This window comes from Podarcis filfolensis (genome assembly GCF_964270895.1).
Source record: "Podarcis filfolensis genome assembly, chromosome: 7".
Classification (NCBI taxonomy): domain Eukaryota; kingdom Metazoa; phylum Chordata; class Lepidosauria; order Squamata; family Lacertidae; genus Podarcis; species Podarcis filfolensis.
Genome location: NC_139603.1, coordinates 71,402,348 through 71,430,117, shown reverse-complemented (window position 1 = coordinate 71,430,117; position 27,770 = coordinate 71,402,348). Strand labels below are relative to the sequence as shown.

General features: G+C 43.0%; 1 long non-coding RNA gene across 5 annotated transcripts in view; it reads right to left on the bottom strand.

Moving 5' to 3' along the window:
• Window positions 1-25,616, bottom strand: part of LOC310766285 — a 30,906-nt gene extending 5,290 nt beyond the window's left edge. For all 5 annotated transcript variants that reach the window (XR_014550013.1, XR_014550014.1, XR_014550015.1 and 2 more), the window contains exon 1: window positions 25,318-25,616. This is a non-coding gene — a long non-coding RNA (uncharacterized lncRNA). The remainder of the gene's footprint in view (window positions 1-25,317) is intronic.
• Between the last annotated feature and the right edge of the window lie 2,154 nt (window positions 25,617-27,770).

Genomic DNA, 27,770 nt, shown 5'->3' with positions numbered 1-27,770 from the left:
TGAACAGGGCATAGCATAATATATTTTACATTAAAAGTAAAATATTACTTTAAGCATGAAAATAAAATTTAAAAAATTAAATCCTGATTTTGCCCATGTGTGCAGCAGATGAATTAAGGGTTTTGTAGTAACAATTATTTGGTTAAAAAGTAGCCATTTATCTTCTATTTCACTTCTTACTTACAAGACCCAGTATGTAAACAAAAGAGAGCTGGCTAAGCAAATCCAAATTTTCTTAGATTGCTTTTTTTCCACTAAGCCACAGCTTTTCCTCAACTCAAAATAATCTCACACAAGGTATCCAGCTTGGTTGAAATATATAGAATCATAGAATCATAGAGTTGGAAGAGATCACAAGGGCCATCGAGTCCAACCCCCTGCCAAGCAGGAAACACCATCAGAGCACTCCTGACATATGGTTGTCAAGCCTCTGCTTAAAGACCTCCAAAGAAGGAGACTCCACCACACTCCTTGGCAGCAAATTCCACTGTCGAACAGCTCTTACTGTCAGGAAGTTCTTCCTAATGTTTAGGTGGAATCTTCTTTCTTGTAGTTTGGATCCATTGCTCCGTGTCCGCTTCTCTGGAGCAGCAGAAAACAACCTTTCTCCCTCCTCTATGTGACATCCTTTTATATATTTGAACATGGCTATCATATCACCCCTTAACCTCCTCTTCTCCAGGCTAAACATGCCCAGCTCCCTTAGCCGTTCCTCATAAGGCATCGTTTCCAGGCCTTTGACCATTTTGGTTGCCCTCCTCTGGACATGTTCCAGTTTGTCAGTGTCCTTCTTGAACTGTGGTGCCCAGAACTGGACATAGTACTCCAGGTGAGGTCTGACCAGAGCAGAATACAGTGGCACTATTACTTCCCTTGATCTAGATGCTATACTCCTATTGATGCAGCCCAGAATTGCATTAGCTTTTTTAGCTGCCACGTCACACTGTTGGCTCATGTCAAGTTTGTGGTCAACCAAGACTCCTAGATCCTTTTCACATGTACTGCTCTCAAGCCAGGTGTCACCCATCTTGTATTTGTGCCTCTCATTTTTTTTGCCCAAGTGCAATACTTTACATTTCTCCCTGTTAAAATTCATCTTGTTTGTTTTGGCCCAGTTCTCTAATCTGTCAAGGTCGTTTTGAAGTGTGATCCTGTCCTCTGGGGTGTTAGCCACCCCTCCCAGTTTGGTGTCATCTGCAAATTTGATCAGGATGCCCTTGAGTCCATCATCCAAGTTGTTGATAAAGATGTTGAATAAGACCGGGCCCAAGACAGAACCCTGTGGCACCCCACTAGTCACTCTTCTCCAGGATGAAGAGGAACCATTGATGAGCACCCTTTGGGTTCGGTCAGTCAGCCAGTTACAAATCCACTGAGTGGTAGCATAGTCAAGACCGCATTTTACCAGCTTCTTTACAAGAATATCATGGGGCACCTTGTCAAATGCCTTGCTGAAATCAAGGTAGGCTACATCCACTGCGTTCCCTTCATCTACCAGGCTTGTAATTCTGTCAAAAAACGAGATCAGGTTAGTCTGACATGACTTATTTTTCAGAAATCCATGCTAAAATTCCTTTCATTTCTTGCTTCTGTAGAGTAACTATTGCAAGCCTATTAGATAACAAGAGATACCCAATCAAAGTGAGTATGCAAGCAGCAATGGCACTCTCTCACATCGGAAAATTTGATAACTGTGGGGCTGTCCTTGTATCTGGTCCAGAAGGTACAGCTAGATCAGAATGCAGCTGAGAAAGCTGAAATTGTTACCAGTTTTCTACCAGACCAGGTTCAAGGGTCTTGCATGAATTCACAAAGCCCTAAATAGCTTAGGCCCAGTGTGCAGTAAAGACCATTTGATGCCTTATGCTCTGCCTCGATCACTGAGCACTTCTTGTGGTTCCCAATGTCCCTGAGCTTCTGTTGGACTGATGCTTTAGTGTGACAGGCCCTCCCTTGTGGAACTCCCTGCTGGTAGAGGTTCAGCAGGGATCATACTCCTGCCTTCTTTTAGATGCCTCCTAAAAACTGTGCTGTTGAGACAGGCCTTTCTGAAAACACATAGAGTAGTATTCAACTAACCTGTCCGGTCCTCTCAAAAGTTTCCACTTGCGCAATGGGACCTCTTCCACCATCCTCCCAACATCTGCTTTGGAGGTTTGGGGGCACATTTAGGAGGGGCAGGTGGGAAACATTCTGTAGCGCAAGCAGAAATGCTTGCGCCGATGGAATGTTCACTTAGCGCTAGGCTGGATTCCACACATAAAAAGCACTGAAGCAAGCAAATTCCCCCTCAAATAGCCCTGAAATTTGGGAAATATCCCTGGTGACCTTGTATGCCAGTCCTGCTCGTGGATCTCAGCAAGATGTCTGCAAATGTTCTGCTCCGATGCAACATGCATTCCCCCCATGTATTCCTCCGTGGGACTCCTTCCAGAACACACGCACAGAGGGAAACCATTATTCTGGAACCAGCCCTGAATACGTTTCTGTTGCTTTCCAGCTGCCATTAATGGAGGAGAAAGAACAGGACAATCTGTACAAAAATATTAAGGTTGGTTATATAGATATATTTTCCCCCAGTCTTAGAAATATTTCAAATATTGAATTGGCAGGCGTTATGTGTGAATAGAAGACTAATGGGATTGTAATGTTATAGATACCAAGTAAGTGAAATCTGATCAGCTGTGATATGTATCACCATATATATCTTTCAAGACCTACTTTGGTCCTCATCATTGAAAAGCTGGAGTTGTGACCTTTTCGTGTTGCTTTCCATTGTTTTCTCCTTCGGCAGGTCAGCTTTGAGCAACTGAGCTATCCCCATAAAGCAGCCTTCATCAAAGTGGTGCCCTATGTATGTTTTGGACTGTCATTCCGGCTGGGGCTGATGGGAATTGTCATCCAACAAACATATGAGGGGCACCAGGTTGCTGAAAGCTGGCTTATCTTCAGCTATGCCTCCCTAACGCACACTGCCATTGGCAACACATGCCTGTGACCTTGATAAAAGAGCTGTTCAGGCAGACCCTTAGGCCCTGGTGAACTCCTCTTGCAGGATCAGGCCTTAATTACTGCAAATCCCTTCCAGCAGTCCCCAAAGATAAACTGGATTTTTCCACTGCCAATGTCAGCCGTGCCAGATGTTACCTATATTGTGTGATCCTAGCTCTAAAACAGCTGCCAGATGTGTGTGCCAAGCTCCTAGCCACTATAGGATTTAGAAAGTAATACTCAAGATACCTATCTATCTGGTAGAATACCAGCATTCTTACTTTGTCAACAGGTCTGCTAGCATTGGCCCAATAAATTTTGCTGCCTGGGCTAAAAGACAAGAGATCATGCCCTTGTTCCATGTACTGGACCAGGAATAGATCATTATTTTAACATTGGTGGCGGTGGCGGGGCAGTGCCCTCTACTGCAGTGCTCATCAACCTTGGGTCCCAAGACATTGTTAGACTACAATGCCCATCATCACCTGCCAGTTTAGCCAGTAGTCAGGGACGATGGGCGTTGAAGTCCAACAACATCTGGGGAGCCAAGATTGAAGAACATTGCTCTACTGCACCTGAGAGTAGGAGACTATCTTAGGGAGCACAGCCCAGGCTCCAGCAGCAACCACTTGTTGCATTCCCCAACATCTCCCACCTGATGCACCTGCCTCACTCTGTTATATAACCGTGGCAGGGTCTAAGAAGAGGCAGACATTGTTTCATTACCTTTTCACTGTAAAAGGTAAAGTAAAGGACCCCTGGATGGTTAGGTCCAGACTATGGGGTTGCGGCACTCATCTTGCTTTCAGCCAGCGTTTGTCCACAGGCAGCTTTCCAGGTCTTGTGGCCAGCATGACTAAACCGCTTCCAGTGCAATGGAACACCATGACATACGCCAGAGTGTGTGGAAATGCCGTTTACCTTCCCACCACAGCAGTACCTAATTATCTACTTGCACTGGTGTGCTTTTGAACTGCTAGGTTGGCAGGAGCTGGGACAGAGCAATGGGAGCTCACTCCATCGTCGGGATTCGAACCGCTGACCTTCCGATCGGCAAGCCCAAGAGGCTCAGTGGTTTAGACCACAGCACCACCCGCGTCCCCCCCTTTTACTTTACCTTTACATTTTCACTGTAACCATGGGCTCTGTATGATTTTGGGCAGTCGTAGCCATTGATAAAAGGGGGAGGAGATGGGAATAAAACCAACGGCCCGTGGCTCTGGGGTGGCCACATCACAAAAAAGAGGGCAAAATGAGATGCAGATTTGCATGTGCTAATTTATATGAATAGGTGCAATTTTGATATGATTACTATAATTTAAACAGCGTGGAAGACTGTGAGCAGATGATGTGTAACTCTAAAATTTCTCTGTAGCACGTGTCAAATACTGTGGTTTCACTCATTGGCTAAATGCACAGAAAAGTGGTAGGAGGCTATCTGTGGAGGTGAAGGCTTATCAACGCCTACTTGCAATAAGGGCTATTCTCTGCCTCCACTGTCAGAGGCAGTAATGCTTCTGAATACCATTTGCTGGAGGCAAAGTGAGGAAAGGGAGAGTCTCGTTGTGTTTGGGTCCTGCTTGTGGGTTTCCTATAGGCATCTGGTTGGCCACAGTTAGAACAGAATGCTGGACTAGGTGGAGTCACTCCATCTCCTGGGTCCAGCGCCAAGGGCCTTCTGGCAGTTCGCTCACTGCGGGAAGTGAGGTTACAGGGAACCAGGCAGAGGGCCTTTTTGGTTGTGGCACCAGCCCTGTGGAACGCCCTCCTATCAGATGTCAAGGAAATAAACAACTATATGACTTTTAGAAGACATCTGAAAGCAGCCCTGTTTAGGGAAGTTTTTAATGTTTGATGTTTTATCATGTTATAAATTCTGGGAGCCAACCAGAGTGGCTGGGGAAACCCAGCCAGATAGGCAGAGTAGAAATAATAACTGTGGTTGTTGTAGTTGTTGCCTTTGCTTTTTATAGGTAAAGGTAAAGGGATCCCTGACCATTAGGTCCAGTCGCGACCGACTCTGGGGTTGCAGCGCTCATCTCGCTTTATTGGCCAAGGGAGCCGGCGTACAGCTTCTGGGTCATGTGGCCAGCAGGACTAAGCCGCTTCTGGCGAACCAAACAGTGCACGGAAACGCCGTTTATTTTCCCACCAGAGAAATTTGACGTGCTTTCAAACTGCTAGGTTGGCAGGATCTGGGACCGAGCAACGGGAGCTCACCCCTTCGCGGGGATTCGAACTGCCGACCTTCTGATTGGCAAGTCCTAGGCTCTGTGGTTTAACCCACAGCGCCACCCGCGTCCCTTTGCTTTTTATACATTTATATAAAATACAAAAATTTAAACAAAATTAAAAATAACCTAATATTTGTTTTGATGCAATTTTGCCTAAAGCCCACACTTTTGCAAAGCAATTTCCTCTGCAAAGAATCCATCTTTTGCATGTTATTTTCACTACATATTCATGCAGAAGCGTTACTCTCTTAGGTGCATTTTTGTACACACCACTTGGCCGGAGAGCTGCATTGCAAAATTCGGATAAATGCAAATTTCAAGGGGTGTTGTTGTTTTGCTTCTCATAAAGTGTGAATTCGGTAGATTTGCCTTTAAATGTGAACTGAATAAAAATTCCACCTCCATCAGTGGTTATAGCTCTTCCCTTTTTTGTCATCAGTTCAATTCTGATATCAGGAATGAGCCAAGGTGGTCACGGGCAATAGATCGCCAGGGGAAAGGGAGGAAGAGTTCAGCCCAGATCACCCTCATCCCCCCCCCCATAAATCTGAGAGGTCTTTGGTACACAAACCCTATCACACACAGATAGCCAATGTAAAACTTTCCAGCCTAAAAATGTCTCTTCTTAAGGAACAAGACCACGATTCCCATCTTGGCACACTTAAAGCTGCTTTTGAGCTTTGCACAAGAGCACATCTATGTCACTGCAAATGACTCACATAGAAACATATTGTACTATGTCCTTCTAATGCTGGCAAGGACCCGCCAAGGAGCGGGGGGGGGGGGGCAACCCAGGCCTGACTGTTCCAAGCAAGTGGTTTTCTTGCAAATATTTGTCCGTCTACCAGGTGCCATGACAGCATGGGCAAACGGTTTGAAATAAAAGCTCAGGTCAGTAGTGGGATTTAGGGTCTTCGTCACACTGAAAACTGCTAGCTCAGTAAACACAAGCCAGCGAGTTTGTGCAGAGATTGTCAGTGTGACGCTGCAGAAATTCTGGTTTCCTAACACAACATTTTTATTTTTATTTTTTAAAAGATAGAACTTATAAATCATCCTGCCCATGTGATTTTGTAAGAATGACATTGATTAAAATATTTTGTGATTACTACAACTGAATATAAAGAGAACCCATACAAGTAACACTGACACAAAACCCCACACATACACTAAGTAAAAGAATAGAAGCATAACCACCCCACACCCCACTCCCCACTCCCTCTCTTCCCCCCTTCCTAATTCTTTAAACCAATTCATGAACCAAGAGCTTGTACATTGACCACTAACAATGAAACGTATGTTGTAGATATTTTCCACATTTATTATGCTGTTTTTGTGATATACAAATGAGATGGGGGGGATTGTGATTAAGGATGGAATTTTCTGAAAAACCTAATGCTGAGCTTATCCACATAGGTCTGTCCCCCCATTTCCTTCTTGCTCCTTAATCTCAATGGGCAGAGCATCCCTCCCCAGTTCCACTAAAAATGCAAACAATTCCCAACTATTACAGTGGTACCTCGGGTTACATACACTTCAGGTTACATGCGCTTCAGGTTACAGACTCCGCTAAACCAGAAATATTACCTCGGGTTAAGTACTTTGCTTCAGGATGAGAACAGAAATCGTGCAGCAGCGGCGCAGTGGCAGCAGGAGGCCCCATTAGCTAAAGTGGTGCTTCAGGTTAAGAACAGTTTCAGGTTAAGAACAGACCTCCAGAACGAATTAAGTTCTTAACCCGAGGTACCACTGTATATCCATTTCTCTCTGTATATACCAGATGCAGCGCAGCTGCATGTTGGCAGATTCAGGGCAGGCAATAAAGCACTTGTTCACACGGCATGTAAGGAACATGCTTCTACAAGATGCTCATCTGCATTTTTTGTCTGACCCATATTTTGAGCGTGTTGTGTACTGATCAACTCCTCCAAGTCTGCAAGCCTTTCTCCTTGTTTTGTGACTATGCCTTGGGAAAATCCAATCTAACCCACTGAATTGGATCATAATCGGATATGTGGAACATCCAAAGAGAGATTTTGCTTAACAAAGTTTTAATTTGTCGGGTAAGGAAAGATACCCAGCCAGATGGGCAGGGTATTATTATTATTATTAATATTATTATTATTATATTGTAAGGCAAAGCTGCAGAACAATGAAGAAAAGCTCTTGGACCCAGTGAATTTAACTGATACTCAAAATGGTAAATATATGGGTCAAGCAAAAGCGGATGAGCTGAAGATGGCTTAATAATAATAATAATAATAATAATAATAATAATAATAATTTATACTTTGGATGTCAAGCAGCCAAAGGCCTGGTCAAAGAGGAACGCTTTTGCCTGGTGCCTAAAGGTGTATAATGAAGGCACCAGGTGAATTTCCCTGGGGACAGCATTCCAAAAACAGAAAGCCATTGAAGAACAGGCCTCTTCTCACATTGCCACCCTCTGGACCTCTCATGGAAGAGGCACATGGGGAAGGGCCTCAAAATATGCTCTCAGGGTCCGGATAGGTCCATATGCAAAGAGGCGGTCCTTGAAAATTCATGGAAGATCCTGCTATCAACAGCCACTAGCCACAATGGCCGTTTACTTCCTCTGCTCTCAGAGGCCTCTGGCCTGATCCAGCAGACCTCTTATGTTCTTATTGTGCTCTGGATCTGATTTGGAGGTAAAGGAAGTGGGGATTGTTAAAGATGCCCCCTTGCCATATGATGTGGTAGCTTGCGGTGTGCTGTTATATAAGCATGATTTGAGACAGATGGGTGTTTTCTTTTATTATTATTATTATTTAAAGAAGACATACTGAATTTTCCATTTCGCCACAGCCTCCTTCCCCGCTAGAAATCAACTGCTGAATCTTGTCAAATGTTGCCATTTAGTACATGAGTCACTTTGAGAGCTCTATTTGTTGCTGTGGAATGCCTCTCGACTTCTAAAGAAGCAGATGTTTCAAGTTAGCGGCAAGAGAGCTAAACAAGTGCATGCAAAGGCACAGCACAAATAACGTGTTTCATTACAGTTATTTATAGCTGTCCGCAACTATCATAGTTTTCTAGCCGAAAATTATTAAAAGCAATTACAATTACTTGAGTATACAGCGAAGGATGATTCATGTGGCGTAGCGTAAGCCATGTAACAAGTAGCAGCTTCCACATCCTCCTTTTTTGGAGGCTTTCTGGATTAATCTGCTGTTCTTTTCTCAATGGCTGTGGAAGTGATTTGACAAGGCATGCTGCTTTGCAAGACTCTGGCCATTTTGAACAGGACTTTGGCATCCCGTTCAGCAACTGCCGGCCATCTTCAGTGGGACTTTGGCACGCTGCCATACAGCCTCTGGCTGTTTTCAATGGGTCTTCAGCAGGCAACAGGCCACCTCGGTGTCAGGGCTGGATTTAGGTTTGATGAGGCCCTAAGCTACTGAAGGTAATGGGGCCCTTTATATGTCCAGCTGTCCTTTGCCAACAACAAATTGTCACTGTGTTTTGTGTGTTGAAAATATGCTATATGGTCATTTATGGACCTAATGGTATCTAAAGCCATTTGCACATGTTGTCATGCAACCAGTCCATGCAGAATATAGGCACCCTATATATAGAAATGAGCAAAACAGTGATATTTTAGGGAGCAGGCTAGCAGGCGGGACCCATTACTTACATCATAGGAGCTGATACAACACAAAACACTGTTGCTGTATCTAGGTTTTATTTTATTTGTTTTCTCTCTTATATTTTGGAAATGTACATCCAGTTTTTTTCTTTAAATTTTTTGGTGGCCCCCAAGAGAGTGGGGCCCTAAGCTATAGCTTGTTTAGTGTATACGTAAATCCGGCACTGCTCAGTGTAGATGTTGTAAATGAAGTCTCCTGACAGCAAATCTATTAAAATAAAAATAACAACAACAATAATTTATTTATATTCTTCTTTGGTGATCACTCGTAGCAGAGTAAGATTGTCTTTCATGAACACGGTTTTAACAGTGAGTCCGTAAGTGACTGTGAAGGCCAATTCTGGATCCACACGTCCTTCCACAGGGGGGGGCATAGGTTTTCTGGCAGGAGTTGATCACCGTGAGGGTTTGCCAAACGTGCCTTCCTCTTAGCACATTTCTCCCTTTCATCATGAGCGTCTTCAAAGCCTATGACACCCTTGGTAAAGGCTGTTCTCCAACTGGAGCGCTTGCAGTCCAGTGTTTCCCAGTTGTCGGTGTTTCCACTACATTTTTTTAGATTTGCCTTGAGAGAGTCTTTAAACCTCTTTTGTTGACCACCAGCATTACGCCTTCCATTTTAAAGTTTGGAATAGAGTACTTGCTTAGGAAGACAATAATCAGGCATCCAAACAACATGACCAGTCCAATGAAGCTGTTGTTGAAGGATCGTTGCTTCGACACTGGTGATCTCTGCTTCTTCCCGGAGACTGGCATTAGTTCACCTGTCTTCCCAAGTGATGTGTATAATTTTTTGGAGACACCGCTTATATGCCACCCATCACTCTGGGCAGCTTCCAACAATTTATAAAACCACAGTAAAACATCAAACATGAAAAGCTTCCCTATACAGGGATGTCTTCTAAAAGTCACATAGTTGTTTATCTCCTTGACATCTGATGGAAGGGTGTTCCGCAGGATGGGCACAACTACCAAGAAGGTAGTTGCCTGGTTGCTGGGAACCGCCAGAAGGCTTCAGAGCTGGACCTGAGTGTCCAAGCTGAAAGATGGGGTTGGAGACGCTACTTCAGTTACACCTGGCTGGAGCCAATTAGGGCTTCAAAGGTTAGCACCAACACTTTGAATTGTGCTCAGAAATGTGCTGATGCAAGTTATCCAAGTTCCAATGGGAGCCACTGTGGGTGATGGAAACTCTGGATCGAACGCCAAAGAATCAGAAATAACATCTGAAATACCATTTGAATCTGGATGTCATTTCTCTGGGTATTGGATCTTTAGCAGAAATCTTCAGAGGGTGGGAAATATTTGCTTATTTCCCTACCATATAGAAGACTCATCTTGAGAAAGTGGGCTCATTCCAGGGTCTTTTATATCTCTCCAAATATTTTCCCTACACTAGAAAGGTTGGATAGACCTGGAATCATAGCTAAAAATTTATGACCTGTTCCAAAACTTAATACTGCTTGGGTTCACGTTTATATCTGAAATAAGTGTTCCACTTACATGTGGCCCTTTCTTTTTCTTTTTCTTCCTTTTTTTTAAAAGAACTAATGTATGCATAAGCGCTCTGATTTAATAAAAAATCCCTGGGGTTGCATTTTTAGGTTCTTAAGTGTTTTATAATTAGGAATATTTACTAATTATTCCAATGCTGGGGATATGATCTGGAAGAAATATCTATTTTGACATTGTGGTGTTATATGGGAAACACCCATTCACTTCTATGGGCTTTGGCTCAAATTCTAGTTATTTCCTGAGGTCGCTCTACTCTTTCCAGTTACTCTGGTTATGCGGCTAATTCTCACTTCTATTTATTCTGGGAGATTCCTTTTTTCCGGTTTGGACTAGAGCGAATAACCCTAAATTCCACTGTGGGTGCCAAACACTGTTTTCCATTACTGGAAAAATAAAGGTCTGGCTTTTATTTGGGACTTGATAGGTCTCTCAGTTTCCACTCCTCCTTGAAGGACTGAGCACAGCCTTAGCTGCATAACTTGCTTTCTTCTTCTTCTTCTTCTTCTTCTTCTTCTTCTTCTTCTTCTTCTTCTTTTGGGGGAGAGTGAACGAGGGGGCTGGTGGAAGCTTTCAGCTCTCACAGGTGGGATCTCAGAGCTGAATCCTACTTTATGTGACAAACATGTTTGCCTTGTATCCATTGGTCATATGTCTCATGACCTAAAGTTGCTCTTGAACAGCTGCAAGACTGGCACCACCATCCTGCTCTGGTCAGTGAAGTGACCTGCAGCAGCCCCTCCAAGTATCCTTATTTTCCAGGGACAATCCCGGATTTACAGAAGCCATCCCAGTTTCTGATTTGATCCCGGAATGTCCCACTTTTCCTTAGGCCATCCCCATTTTCATCAGAGAAATGTTGGAGGGTACAGAGTTATGTGACTCTCAAGCCAAGGAGATAAGTAACTAGACAACTTTTAGAAGACAGCTGCAGGCAGTCCTGAATAGGGAAGTTTTAAAATGTTTAATGTTTTATTATGTTTTTATATATTTTGGAAGCTGTCCAGAGTGGTTGGGGCAACCCAGTCAGACGGGTGGGGTATAAATAATAACATTCTTATTATTATGGAAATTGTTGTTGTTTAGTCGTTTAGTCGTGTCCGACTCTTCGTGACCCCATGGACCAGAGCACGCCAGGCACTCCTGTCTTCCACTGCCTCCCGCAGTTTGGTCAAACTCATGCTGGTAGCTTTGTGAACACTGTCCAACCATCTCGTCCTCTGTCGTCCCCTTCTCCTTGTGCCCTCCATCTTTCCCAACATCAGGGTCTTTTCCAGGGAGTCTTCTCTTCTCATGAGGTGGCCAAAGTATTGGAGCCTCAGCTTCAGGATCTGTCCTTCCTGTGAGCACTCAGGGATGATTTCCCTAAGAATGGAGAGGTTTGATCTTCTTGCAGTCCATGGGACTCTCAAGAGTCTCCTCCAGCACCATAATTCAAAAATAGGATGTCCCTATTTTTATCAAAGAAATGTTGGAGGGTATGCTGCAGGCCAAGGAAGCTTCCTTGAAGCAACAGAACCTCTCTAAAATTGTCTTGTTCAGAAAAGCCTTCAGGGTCAGGCCAGTAGCTCATCTGGTCCAGCATCCTGTTCTCACAGTGGCTAACCAGATGCCTGTGGGAAACCCACAAACAGGACTTGAGCATAAGAGCAATCTCTGTACGCCCCCATGACTTCCAGGAGCTGGTCAGGACTAGTCTATGCAACTAGGAGACATTCAGTGAACAGTGTGAATCATTTAAAATCTTTTAAAATATGACCTGCAGTGAAAAATTAAGTTGTCTGTTTGTCAGTAGGACTGTCTCTGTGTTATGTACTGAGCTTGGATCCTAGAACAATAGACAGGTAGGATCCTAGAATGCAACAACCTGATTGGCCTGCAGGAGCTATCCAATCAGGCCCCAGGAGGAAGTTAATCAGCCTGTTAGGCCAGTAGGATCCTAGAATGCAACAGCTGATTGGCCTGCAGCAGCAGCCCAATCAGGCTCCAGGTGGGAAGCATAATCAGCCAATCAGACAGGACCCACGCTGTGTAGATAATGATATAAAGCCCGAGGTTTGGGGGGAAATTCAATTCACTTTTTTACGACCTGCAATAAAGAGCATGGAGTCACTATGCAACTCCGAGTATATTTCATTCTGCCCTCTCTTTACAGAGAGAACAGTGATGGTAACTACCACACAGACTGCCAGTTAGCTACTACTGGGCTAAATTCAAGGGGCCAGTATTGATGTAAAAGCTCTATACGGTTTGGGACCAGGATTCTTAAAAGATCATCTCACCCCTTACATACCCAGCTAATCACTATGCTCCTGCAGATAGCATCTCATCAGGAGGTCCATTCTGCACAATTCAGGAATCAGACTTTTAGTGTGGTGGCACCTAGCCTATGAACTCCCTCACCTTGCATATGAGGCATGTCTATAATCTTTTCATCACATACCAAAGACCTTCATTTTACAAGCCTTTCAAGGTGGAGGCTCTTATTCCAGTTTGCACTGGATTTGAAATTGTCTTAATGCATCATTTTCATTGATGATGATGATGATGATGAATCACTTCAAGATTTCACAAATTACCGGTAAATGAATAATAAAATATTACTAGCATTACCAAACCATTAGTAATGGAAACCCAGCCAGATGGGTGGGGTATAGATAATAAATTATTATTATTATTTATTGGAAAACATCCTTTTTGCTATGAAGATCTCAAGGTGCAACAAATCAATACGGAGAATTGTCTTTCTGCACATCTTTAGCCATAACATTCTGCACCAACCTGGAATTTTCCTTATGGGTCAAGCTTTGCTTTTTGCATACCTGCTGATGGATCTTCAAGTTTTCAGTTTCCATTGGTTAGCAAAAGGAAATTCCTAGCTATTATGAATCCAGAGCTCCATTTCAAAGCATATGAATACTAGGACCTGCAAGTGGATCTGAGTTCCAGTGCTCATAGAGTGGTGCTCGTGTGATCTAACCATAGACATAATTCTCTCAAGTACGACTGTTTTCAAAGGACTAAAAAAATATTCCAGATGCTTGCAACTGGGGGGAAACCCTGCATCTGCATCATTTAGCCTTAAAGAGCACTCGTAGCAATTGCTAAATTGCTTAATCATTACGTCTTGCTTCTTTTGTACATTCGAATGTGTTTCAGCTTTGTTTTTATAACAGAAAGCTCAGTTGGTACTTATCTCTTCCTCTGGAGTCCTTCTTTAAAAAGTCTAGACATTTGTCAGTATTTCCATGAAGGAAAGACACTATCATCCCTTTTACCCCAGTGAATTCTGGGCAGGGCCTTTGCTGTGAAATACTCATTTTATTAGTTGGCTTTCATTATTTAAAAAACAACTTTTTTTCATGGGGATTGTACAGAATGCCATGGAGATTTTTCTCCTACTTGGAAATTGGATCATTTGATTATGTAGAGCTCAGCTGTGGGTCTAGTTTTGAGTCAGTAAAAAAAAAAGCACCACCCTTATTTTTGTCAAGTTTGTGAGCATTTAACCAGCATTTCCACCTCCTCTTGTGCTGTGTATTATGGAGCAGGAGTCATCAGCACGGTGCCCATGGGTCTATGCCCATGCACCTGCAGAAACCTTCCCTGGTACCCACAGGGTCCTCTCTCCTCCCTCTGCAAGTTAGACTCAAAAGAAGCATTCTATGGTAGCTAATGGAATTGGTTGCAGGGTCTGTGTGTGGTGTGTAATTCAGCCCCTCTGGTCATGGTCATGGTTGACCATGGTTGCATATGTGTCATGGTCTGGTTCACGGGTGATCAAAATCCCGGCTGGGGACGTCGGGACCGGGGGCAAGATGGCAGGGTAGGAGCAGGAACGAGAGTCCAGAAGCCAGGAGTTAGGAAGCCGAGGGTCCGAGAGCTGGGAGTCAAGAAGCCAAGGGTCCGAGGGTCAGGAAGAAAGAAGTCACGAAGTCAAGGGTCCGAGGATCAAGAAGCAAGGAGTCACAAAGTCAGGGGTCAGAGGATCAAGAAGCAATGAGTCAAGGAGCTAAATGCAGCAAGGCAGGGAACATGTTGCTGTGGCAAAGAGCCGAAGGGAAATGCTGACCTTATATCCTTTCCCGGCTCTTGCCACCAGGTGCTGTGAGTTACCAAGCGGCCTCAGCTGTGCGGCTGCGCCTTGCTTCTTCAGAACAAGGAAGGCCCAAGTCCTACAAAGTCCTACTGGTCACAGGGCTTGGCTCCTGCATGCACTCCTGACAGTATGTGCCTATGGGTCTCCGGAAGTTGGCAATTCCTGTTATGAAGGCAGACTGGCATGTGGCAGTGGCTCAGTGGGGACTGCTTTAGGAGTGTATGAGGCTCTTCCTGACAACCGCAAGCTGACCAAATTGCCTCTGCATTGCAGTTCACAGAATCATAGAACTGTAGACTTAGAGGAGACTCTCAAGGATCATCTAGTCCAAACCTCTCCAATGCAGAAATCTCAGCTAGATAAGACATGGCAAATTGCCATCCAACTTCTGCTTAAAAATCTCCAAGGAAGGAGAGTCTGCCACCATCTGAGGGAGTCCATTCCACTGCCAGACAGTGCTTAGCGTCAGAAAGTTGTTTGTAATGCTTAGTCGGAATCTCCTTTCTTATAACTCGAATCCCTTGGTTCGTCCTATCCTCTGTAGATGCAGAGAACAAACTTGCACCACCTTCCATGTGGCAGTCCTTCAGATATTTGAAGATGACCATCATAAGACATCTCTGTCTTGTCTTCTCCAGGCTAAACATACCCAACATCCGTCAACCATTATTGTTATCTAGTTATTTGTAGTACGTTTCCGAGCACAATTCAAAGTGTTGGTGCTGACCTTTAAAGCCCTAAATGGCCTTGGTCCAGTATACCTGAAGGAGCGTCTCCACCCCCATCGTTCTGCCCGGACACTGAGGTCCCGCGCTTCTGGTGGTTCCCTCACTGCGAGAAGCCAAGTTACAGGGAACCAGGCAGAGGGCCTTCTCGGTAGTGGCTCCTGCCCTGTGGAATGCCCTTCCACCAGATGTCAAAGAGAAGAACTACCACCAGACTTTTAGAAGACATCTGAAGGCAGCCCTGTTTAGGGAAGCTTTTAATGTTCAGCAGACCACTGTATTTTAATACTTTGTTGGAAGCCGCCCAGAGTGGCTGGGGAAACCCAGCCAGATGGGCAGGGTATAAATAATAATAAAATAGGCTTCCGGAGGCGGCGCCAACGGCAATGGCGGTCTCCTTCTAGTCTGGAGGGAGAAGCTCCGTGGAAATCGGGTCTGTCTGCTACGGCGAAGCGGAGACCCTTTCGAAAATCACAGGCAGGAGAAGCCTGTGCACGTGGGACTCGGCGGGCACCTTTAGCGCCCCCCGGATTTGCGAAGGAACCCCGCAAGGGGCTCCGGAGCGTAACGGGAGCTTGGCGCGGTGCTGAGAGTCAATTGCTCTTTCCGTGGGGTGAAGCCGCACAGCTGTTGCCGGAGAGCGCTGACCTTTTTCCTGTGACAATTCGGCTGCTAAACAACTACCCGTGAGTAGGTGAAGCTTAAGATCTGGGACTAAAAGGAGAAAAAAGGGATTGATTCGGCACTGAAGCGGGAAGGTGTAAACAGGAAGTCCGCCTTCCTTTCTGTATACAAATCAAAGCAAAGACTCTCTGAGCTAATACCTGGAGAGCGGTGCTTCAAAGCTCCAAATCTGAACATCAAAGTAAAAGAATTCCCTCCCCAGGTTGCAGGAGGGGGGGGGAGGAGGGGAAAGTGACTTTTTTGCCTGCAAAAGAAAGGAAAAGGGAATAGAGACCACCACCTAATTCCTGGGAACGGACTGCAAGGATCGTTAGAATTGTTGCACTGAGAGTCGCACTACTTATGGACAATATAACTTTTTAATGGTTAACTCTGCAAAGGAGATATTTGTTAAAGGTCTTCTCTGGATTTGAAACTGTTGCCTGCTTTGCTGAGGGGGACTTTGGAAAGTTGGAAAAGACATTTTATTGTAACATTAATGACTGTTACAGTGTCCCCCTAGAGGAACATTGGAATTATACACCCAGCTGGGGGATTTTTCCACTCTTAACTTTTAACTCTGGGGAATTTCCATTGCAAGCTTTTACCGTGGGATTGACCTTGACTCATAGACAAAGGGTGATGAATGAAAAAACAACAAGATCCGGCAAGGTTAGAGTGCAGCAGCCTAGTGCAGCATCCCAGCAGCGTAGACCATCTGTTCCTGGCCCTCCTGTGACACAGGGGGAAGATACTGCACAAGCTGGGTTAAAAGGAATGGCCTCAGAAGAGGGATTCACTTCGGTACTAAGCAAAATTTATGAAAAATTGGAAATTGGAAAAATTGGAAAGCCTAAGTAAACAAGTTACTGAACAAACAACTAAAATTGACCAGAATACCAGAATACTGTTAGCATTAATAGCTTGGGACAGAAGGTGAATTCCAATACAGAATCTATTGAAAAATTGTTGCAAGAATCTGCCTCTAATCGAAAGACAGCTGAGGAAGCAAAAGAAAACGCAGTGGCAGTAGAGGAAGAAATAAAACCGATGTGCAAACAGCTCGCTTCTGTCTATGATTGAACTGAGGGAGAAACAGACTAATTTGAGGATCAGGGCGGTACCGGAATTTGAAGAAGATAACCTATGTGACTACCTTGAGCAGGAATTTGCAAAATTTTGGAATCTGGATGCTAATCAAGACTTCAAGATAGTGAGTGCTTTCAGACTTGGAAGAGGAGGGAGAAAGAACAGGGTGAGAGACTGTTTGGTCACCTTCTGAACGAAAGAAGAGAGAGATAAAATACTGAGTCTGCACTACCAGAAAAGCTTGGAAATAAACGATTCAAGAGTGGAGATTTTTAAGGCTATTCTGAAATATTTACTGGATCTTAGAACTAACTACGGAGACTTGGTGGCCCTGCTGAGAAGAAACAGAATTGTTTTTAGGTGGGAATTCCCCCAGGGCCTATCCTTTACATTTAAAGGGAAAAAATTTAAAATAAGATCAGTGGAAGACAAGGGAAAATTTCTGAGAGACCACAAAGAAGACCTGCAGAAAGAAGCCTTAGAAGAGTTAAGAGCCTTAAAACCAGGAGTATTAGACATAGCACCACCATCTTTGGGATTGGACAAACCAGCAAAAGTGATACCACCGTTAGAACAAGAGGAGTTACTGGGAGCAGTTGGAGGAAAGTAGAATAATTACACAATGTCTCTACAATTGCTAAGTTGGAACATTCATGGATTTAACTCCCCGGAGAAGAGGAGGAAAGTTTTTCATTTATTGAAAAAGGAACAGTTGGACTTAATTTGTTTACAGGAAACACATGTGATAAGGCTACACAGGAAAGTATTGATTAATAAAAGATTGGGTCAAGAGTTTATTTCATCGGATAAGGTCAAAAAGAGAGGAGTTGTAATTTATGCCAAAGAGAGCCTATCACCGAAATTTGTTTTTAAAGATGATCAAGGAAGATTTGTGGCAATCGCAATTCAATCACAAGGAGAAAAATTTTTAATAGTAGGAGTTTATGCACCAAATGAGGGGAAATCTGAATTTTTTAAGAAATTGCATGAGACATTGTTAGACTACATGGATTACAACATTATTATGATGGGAGATATGAATGGAGTGGTATCTACAAATATGGACAAGTCGCAGAGACAGATTGTAACTAAAGATGGCAGACTACCAAAAACCTTTTTTGAACTGACTGACAATATGGACTTGATTGATATTTGGAGAATTAAGAACCCCTTAGGAAGAGAGGGAACATTCTTCTCTGAAGCCAAAATGACATGGACTAGAATTGACCAAATCTGGATAACTAGAGGACTGGCACCTAAGACTCGAAAAGTGGAAATTTGCCCAAAAACTTGCTCCGACCATAATGCTGTGAAAATGGAGATGAAACTAACACCAATCGGTTCCTTCAGATGGAAGATGAATGACACCTTATTTAGGGATCAAGAGGTTGTTAAGAAGGCCCAAAAAACCGTGAGAGACTATTTTGAGATAAATTTGAATACTAGTATTGAAAAAAGAATAATCTGGGATGCAAGTAAAGCAGTTATGAGGGGGTTTCTGATCCAACAGAATACAATAAAGAAGAGAGCCCAAAATGAAAAAAAGATAGATAGATAGATAGATAGATAGATTCTTTATTGTCATTACACACGTGCAACATTGCACAAGTGCAACGAAATTGGATGCCATCCCTTAAAAACAACAAAAGCAAAACAACAACAACAACCCACAAACCACATTCCAGCCACACCCACACCCCCACCCATCAATCTCCCAAGTCACACTATCGAGTTACAGCATTCAAAAGGGCCACAGCTCTCGGGTAGAAACTGTTTTTCAGTCTATTTGTCCTTGACTTGATGTTTCTATATCTCCTGCCAGACGGCAGTAGTGCAAACAGACTGTATCCCGGGTGAGATGAATCCTGCAGGATGTTGTTTGCTTTCCTAAGACAACGGGAACCGTACAATTCTTCCAAGGATGGGAGAGGTTGACCAATAATCCTTTGTGCTGTGGTTATGACCTTCTGGAGCACCTTCCTCTCCCTAGCTGTACAACTGGAGAACCAAGCACAAATACAGTATGTAAGAATGCTCTCTATGGAGCCTCGGTAGAAGGACACCAGCAGTCTCTCACTCAGATTGTTCTTCTTTAAAAGTCTGAGGAAATAAATTCTCTGCTGGGCCTTCTTCACCAGAGCAGTGGTATTTGCGCTCCAAGTCATGCCCTGATCGATAGTTACTCCCAAAAACCTGAATTCCGCCACCCTCTCCACCCGTTCCCCATTGATATACAAGGGCTGAATGTCCGCCTTTTTTTTCCTGTAATCCACCACTAATTCCTTGGTCTTAGCCGTATTAAGAGCCAGATTGTTCTCTCCACACCAAACACAGAGCCGCTCCCCTCGTCCCGATAGGCGGACTCATCCCCTCCTGAAATGAGCCCTACCACCGTAGTGTCATCAGCAAACTTGATGATTTTGTTGCTGGAATAGATGGCTGTACAGTCATACGTATAGAGAGCATAGAGCAGGGGACTCAACACACAACCCTGTGGTGAGCCGGTGTTAAGGCTAAGGGCTGTGGACATATGTGACCCTACTCTAACCCTCTGAGAACGTTCTGACAAAAAATCCAAAACCCAGAGACAGGTGGAGTTGGAGAGTCCAATCGCCTCTAGCTTGGACACCAGTCTATGGGGGAGAATAGTGTTAAAAGCTGAGCTAAAATCCACAAACAGCAGCCTCACATAACTCCCCGGCTGCTCCAGATGGGACAGAGCAGCATGGAGAGTGGTGGTGATAGCGTCCTCTGTGGATCTATTTGCCCTGTATGCAAACTGGTAGTTGTCAAAAGTTGATGGAAGACAGGAAATAATATGACGGCGCACCAGTTTCTCAAAACACTTCATGATGATTGGAGTCAGTGCAACTGGTCTGTAGTCGTTCAAACTGCTGATTGTGGATTTTTTGGGCAGAGGGACAATAGTTGACGACTTCAGGCAGGGTGGGACAATAGACTGGTGTAAGGACTTGTTGAAGATCTTAGTAAAGACCCTCGCCAGCTGATCCGCACAGCCCTTCAACACCTTTCCAGTGATGCCATCAGGTCCAGCCGCCTTCCTCGGATTCACCATCCTCAATACCTTTCTCACCTCATGCTCCTCTACCGTGAATGAGGGGCCCCTAAGGGCTGGTGGCTGTAATACCGGCGTCTCAGGTGGCTCCTTCTCGAAGCGAGCAAAGAAGAGGTTAAGCTCCTCCGCCAGCAAAGGGTCACCGTCGACAGCACCAAGGTTAGGTTTGTAGTTGGTAATGTGCTGAATCCCCTGCCACATCTGTCTTGTGTTGTTGCTCCTTAAATTATCCTCAATCCTCAGCCTATAATCCCGTTTTGCCTGTCGAATGCCCCTCTTCAAGTTTGCTCTTGCCACACTGTAAAGCTGCACCTCGCCTGACCTGAAAGCCCTGTTCCTTTCCCGCAACAGGCCCTGGACCTCTCTATTCATCCAGGGTTTCTGATTGGGATAAAACCGGATGGATTTGTTTACTGTGACAGTGTCTGTGCAGTGATTGATATAGCACAGAACTGCCGCCGTGTGCTCCTCCAGGTCTGAACGATCGAAAATATCCCAATTAGTTCTCTCAAAACAGTCCTGCAGCTGGTGAATAGCACCTTCAGGCCAGATTTTAACAGATTTTAATATTGTGGGAGCCCGTTTCCTGAGTGGGATATATGCTGGTACCAGGAACAAAGACATATGGTCGGACTGGCCCAGGTGTGGCAGCTGTAAAGCCCTATAGCCGTGATTTACATTCGAATAAACTTTATCTAGTGTCTTGTCCCCTCTTGTGGGACATTTCACATGCTGATAGAGCGTTGGGAGCACTGTTTTAAGTTCTACATGGTTGAAGTCTCCCGCAATGATGTGCACAGCTTCAGGATACTTGTCTTGCTGGCTGCTGATAAGGCTCTGCAGGCGTCCCAAAGCCAAGTTGGCATTGGCATCTGGTGGCACGTACACACCAGTTAACATAACAGCTGTAAACTCCCTAGGGAGATAGGCTGGTCTACATTTAACAGCCACATATTCCAAATCCGGTGAACAGTGACTGCCCACAGTCTTAGAATTATTGGACCAGCATTTGTTCACATATACGCACAGCCCCCCTCCTCTAGTTTTTCCGAAGTCCATGCCTCGGTCATGACGATGTACCACCCAGCCTTCCAACTGAATAGCTGTGTCTGGTATGGACGGTTGAAGCCATGTCTCAATGACAAATAAAACGCAGCAATCTTTTACAAGGCTGTTCTTTGCTGCCTGCAACCTCAATTCATCCATCTTGTTGGCAAGAGATCTCACATTGGCAAGAAATATGCAAGAAATACTAGTATTGAAAAAAGAATAATCTGGGATGCAAGTAAAGCAGTTATGAGGGGGTTTCTGATCCAACAGAATACAATAAAGAAGAGAGCCCAAAATGAAAAAAAGATAAAATTTTGGAAAAAATAAAAGAGGGTGAGAAGAAACTAAGAGCGAAACCAAAGTCACAAGAGATTCTGAGAGATATAAAGTTATATCAAGTGCAATATATGAAGATGATGAACCAGGAAATTGAATGGAAAATTAAACAAATGAGACAAAAGACATTTGAATCGGCTAATAAATGTGGAAAATTGTTAGCTTGGCAAATGAAAAAAAGACAAAAGCTCAATACTATCACTAATTTGGAAGTGGAAGGAAAGAACATTCAGAATCCAGTGGAGATTAGAAAATGCTTCCAGAGGTACTTTAAACAGTTATATACACAAGGGCCACAGAAAGAGTTTGATATAGACCAATTTTTAAAAACAAATGGATTACAAAAAATCTCTCAGGAAAACAAGATAATGCTGAACCATAAAATTACAGAACAGGAGGTAGAAGGTGCCATTCAGAATATGCAGTTGGGTAAATCTCCAGGGCCGGATGGTTTAACCTCAAAATATTATAGATCTTTGAAGGATTGGTTAATTCAGCCACTAAAGGAGGTTTGTAACGAAATTTTGGAGGGGGAAAAAGCGCCAGAGTCGTGGAAGGAAGCTTATATTACACTTATACCGAAAACTGAGTCGGAAAAGACACAACTTAAGAACTACCGCCCCATATCCCTGCTCAATGTGGATTACAAAATATTTGCTGATATTTTGGCTAATAGATTAAAAAAAGTATTAGTGGAAGAGATACATAAGGACCAAGCTGGCTTTCTCCCAGGTAGGCACTTGTCTGACAACACGAGGAACATAATCAACATTTTGGAGAAGTTGCAAGTGAATATTAATACTAAAGCAGTTTTAATTTTCATAGATGCGGAGAAAGCCTTTGATAATATTTCTTGGAATTTTATGAAGAAAAATCTCCAGGGGATGGGGGTGGGTCAAGGGTTTGAAAATGGTATAAGTGCAATTTACTCAGAACAAAAGGCTAAGCTAATAGTCAATAATGTGATGACAGAGGAATTTAAGATAGAGAAAGGTACACGACAAGGTTGCCCAATTTCCCCATTGCTTTTTATTTCGGTCCTGGAGGTTTTGCTAAATATGATTAGAAGGGACAGTCTGATTAATGGTATCCAGGTCGGAGCCAAACAATACAAATTGAAAGCTTTTGCAGATGACCTAGTTTTGACGTTACAGGAGCCAGAATCTAGTACAAAAAGAGTATTAGAACTGATTCAAGAATTTGGTCATGTGGCAGGATTTAAGCTGAACAAGTCAAAAACTAAAGTTCTTGAGAAAAATTTAACACCGATTGAGAAAGAGAGGTTTCAGAAGGAGACAGGTTTAACATTAGTTAAGAAAATAAAATATCTGGGGGTTAATATGACTGCTAAGAACTTAAATTTATTTAAAGATAACTATGAGAAATGTTGGACAGAAGTGAAAAAAGATTTAGAAATATGGTCAAATTTGAAGCTTTCCTTGTTGGGTCGAATTGCAGCTATAAAGATGAATGTATTGCCAAAAATGTTATTTCTGTTTCAATCATTGCAGATTTTGGACAAGATGGACTGTTTCAAGAAGTGGCAGAGAGACATTTCTAGATTTGTCTGGCAGGGCAAGAAGCCCAGAATAAAATTTAAAATACTAACTGATGCAAAGGAAAGAGGCGGATTTGCCCTGCCAGACCTTAAACTTTACTATGAATCAGCAGCATTCTGCTGGTTGAAAGACTGGCTGCTTCTTGAGAACACAGACATTTTGGATTTGGAAGGTTTTAATAATGTTTTTGGGTGGCATGCATATTTGTGGTACGACAAGGTTAAAGCACATAAAGCATTTAAAAACCATATTGTCAGGAAAGCATTGTTCAATGTCTGGATAAGATACAAAGACTTATTGGAAAATAAAAGCCCAAGGTGGTTGTCACCAATGGAAGCGAAGGCTCAGAGAAAGCTCAATATGGAGGCCAAATGGCCGAAATATTGGGAAATATTGGAACAAGAAGGAGAGAAATTGAAATTGCAGAGTTTTGAGAAATTAAAAGATAAAGTGCGAGACTGGCTTCATTATTATCAAATAAGAGAGGCCTATAATTTGGATAAAAAAATTGGCTTCCAGGTGGAAAAATCAAAACTGGAAACAGAACTGTTAGATTCCAAAACTAAGATACTTTCAAGAATGTATAACTTGCTGTTAAAATGGAACACGCAGGATGAAACGGTTAAATCTGCAATGATTAAATGGGCACAAGATATTGGTCATAACATTATGTTTGCTGACTGGGAACAGTTGTGGACCACCGGTATGAAATTTACGGCATGTAATGCCTTAAGAGAGAATATTATGAAAATGATATATAGGTGGTACATGACACCAGTCAAGCTTGCAAAAATATATCATTTGCCCGATAATAAATGTTGGAAATGTAAAGAAAATGAAGGTACATTCTTTCACCTTTGGTGGACGTGCCCAAGGATTAAGGCTTTCTGGGAGATGATCTATAATGAAATGAAAAAGGTATTTAAATATACCTTCCTGAAGAAACCAGAGGCCTTTCTCCTCGGCATGGTCGGCCAATTGGTGCCAAAGAAGGACAGAACTTTCTTTATGTATGCAACAACAGCAGCAAGAATTCTCATTGCAAAGTATTGGAAGACACAAGATCTACCCACCTTGGAAGAATGGCAGATGAAAGTGATAGACTATATGGAATTGGCGGAAATGACTGGCAGAATCCGAGACCAGGGAAAAGAGTTGGTGGAAGAAGATTGGAAGAAGTTTAAAGACTATTTGCAGAAACATTGTAAAATTAATGAATGCTAAAATGATGTTGGATTGAAATGAAGTGGCTTTAGCAATAAGGTTAAAAAGAATATGTAAAAATGGACTGATAATTAGATGAAAATATAAAGTTATAATATGTTAAGATATAGAATTAAGATAAATACAAAGAGGGAAAGGATTTGCTGAATTAACTATGTGAATTGGAATACAAAAAAGGGAGGTGTGAGGAGGTCAGGAAACAAGCATTTGAAATATAAGATACGAAAATATTGATTTGTTTTTTAATTGTTTTTTATCTTTTCATGTATTTTGTATTTTTCTTTGCATTTTTGTATCTTTTTTCTTTTTCTTTTTCTTTTTCTTTTCTTATTCTGTAATTCTCTTTTGTCTGTAAAATTTCAATAAATATTTTTTTAAAAAAATAATAAAAAAATAATAATAATAAATTATTATTATTATTATTATTATTATTATTATTATTATTATTATTATTTACGACATTTCTGCTGCTTATTTATTAGCATCTTTTCTGTGTCATGTACTTAGTACCCAGAGGTTCATTTACATAAAATTCCAAGGGCTTTATCCAAAGGCTGAAATCAACTTGTGAAAACAACAAGAAGAAGAAGAGTTTGGATTTGATATCCCGCTTTATCACTACCTGAAGGAGTCTCAAAGCAGCTAACATTCTCCTTTCCCTTCCTCCCCCACAACAAACACTCTGTGAGGTGAGTGGGGCTGAGAGACTTCAAAGAAGTGTGACTGGCCCAAGGTCACCCAGCAGCTGCATGTGGAGGAGCGGAGACACGAACCCAGTTCCCCAGATTACGAGTCTACCGCTCTTAACCACTACACCACACTGGCTCTCAGTTCAGTGAGGGATTTCAACATGTTTCATCCAAAGCTCCCTGCTGGTTACTGTGTGATTCTCATGTAACTGTGTTCCTTAATAGGATCATTCCATTCTGAATGTTTGGAAATACACAGCTCCCATCAACCCCAGCCAGATTGACTCTTGACAAGGGATCAGGAGTCCCCAAACCTCAGAGGGCACAAGGTTGGTGAAGGGTGTTATTGTCCCTACATTCAACTATCACAGTTAGAAAGAGATTTGGACCAAAAACAACTCACCTTCAAAGGAGCTGGCGTCTCTCTCTGTCCTCTGATCCACCCCTTCATTGTTCAAATAAGTGAGGTGTTATACGAAGTTCACAGGTTATTATCCCCGGTTCTGTAAATGGAGTAGACAAGCCATAATCTGTAGCATCTGCTGGAAGAAACCAACATTCCACAGCACACTAAATAAGTCTGCTTTTGAAGGATGGGTGTCTGAGCCAATTCTACTCGCTCCAAAACTATTTCAAAAATGAAGCGTAAGCTCACATTAAAGTATTTGCATTATAAGTTGCTGCCTACAGGTAAGATTCAATCTTCACTTGGTTAGAGCTGAAGGCAGCCAGTTCCTGGGAATCAGAAGGAGGAAGAGTGTTGTTGCACTCAAGTTCTTTTTGTAGGCTTCTCCTGGGCAACTGATTGGCCACTGGGAGAACAGGAGGCGGGACTTAGCTGAGCCTTTGCCCTGATCCAGCAGAGCTCTGCTTACGTTCATATAGTTGTGGACAAAGGGCAAATATTGACTAAGCAGGTTCAAATGATGTAAAAGACTGGACTTTAAAATTTTATTTTAAACTCAACAACTGTGTTTCCAACTGTTAGGGATTTATCCCATTTGTTGGTGGGCTCCATGCCTTTGTTATTATTGCTTGTTTTGGCATATTAACTGTACACAGAACTTCACAAAGTTCCTTGGCAAGTTATCGAGCCTCTTCCATTAGCTTAGTCCTGAAAGCATTATTTGCCCATTACTGTCTCTAATACATTGGACTTTGTATGATTTGGGAAACAGGAACAGAAATATTCTGTGCATTGCCTGCATTCACAACATATAAACAAGGTGAGGCATGTTTCTGACCCAAAAGAAACCTGTAGGAAATCTAGGCTCTGTAGTGAACTATTTGCAAGTGGTAGTTCTTTGTGAAATCTACACATCTGCTGACAAATCCTGGGATAGTTAACCTTTGCAAACTGAGTAGTTTGGTTTCCCCATGTCACTGGGTGCCATTTTGAATCCAGATTTTCTCCCAGATCAACTGAACCTGGGGCCACACTAGCCTATATATTTTTTTAATAGGCAGGTATCAAATCCATGGCAATAACATGCTCCTTGGCGCCCAGCTCTGTAGAGTCAAATGCAGGGTTGAGTTGGCCCAAGACATTTTGGTGCCTCTCATTCCACATACCAAAGCCAGCTGGGTGGACAGGTGAGTCTTACTTCAACACTGGCAATGGGACAGCATCTTCAACTATATCTGAGGACAGCAGATTAGTTTAAGGGGCACACACAACATTGTCTACTCTCCACCCCTCAGAATCTGTTGTCTCAGGTGGCTGCTTCAGTATGCCAAATGGCAGGGTTGGACCAATACGCTCCGGAATACGCTCTGGCTTCTTGTGTATCTAAGGGCTTAGCCAGCTCATGCTATTCTTCTGCCCTAATTTTGTTTTCCCATCCCAACATTGAAGCACACCCATTCAATGACCCATCTTGTCAACTATCTACAGCTGAAGGCAGAAGGACTTGTGTTTTATCCTTGAAAGCCAGAACCAGTGGCAGGCAGAGCCAACTAATGCTGGTTTTGTCCCCACCCTCCTGCTGAATTCTACAAGGGCAAAACTGAGGTGAGCGAGACAGTCTCCCATTCAGCCTAGGGGACCAGCCACCACTCAAGTGCAAAAGAGTCTCTAGGATTATTATTTTGGTGAAAAGGTGAGCTCATGTGGAGACTAGCAAGCTTTTAGACATGTGAGACAACAGGACCTGGAGTAAAGGAAGAGTTGTGTGCCCCACACCTTGATGCTTTCCCCCAGTGCAACTCTATACTCTTGCTCCATACAAGTGAATGGACACTTTTTGCTCTATTCTCTAGAGTGAAGTAAAAGATGGAGCAGGGCTTGGCCAGGGCTAGCTGACTCCCAAGGGCTTGGATTTTAAAAGAAGGGAATTGTGTTCTCCTACAGGATTTTCCCAGTTATCCTCGATCTCAGGCAAGCTACCTTTACTACCTATTTGATTGGGTTGTCCAATCAGCTGAGCATGAGAACTTGCTCCAAAGGCTGATTCCTCCTTAGATGTAAAGTACTCTGGGTGCCAATATTGGTGACTGCTAACAGCAGAGAACTATTTGATTGGGCCTCCTTGTTTATTCATTTGACCACATTTCTTGACCACGAGCTGTATTACCTTGTTTATTTTGCGTCCTCTTAAGATTCAGAGTTTTTCATCTACTTCACTCCCAGACTTTATGTGATGAAATAAGAGTGATGCTTCGTGAGGGTCTCACAAGTCCCAAGTCCACAGCTTGCAATGGCTCTCCTCTAGACTTGATCAAATGTCACTTTAAAGTTAGAAAAATAATAATGTTTTTAGTACAATTATGAACTATAAAAGCTGAGTTACATGTAGGTGAAGGAAGAAATGTTTAGAATCCCACTGTGATTTATGTACATGTGGCACACAGATGTTA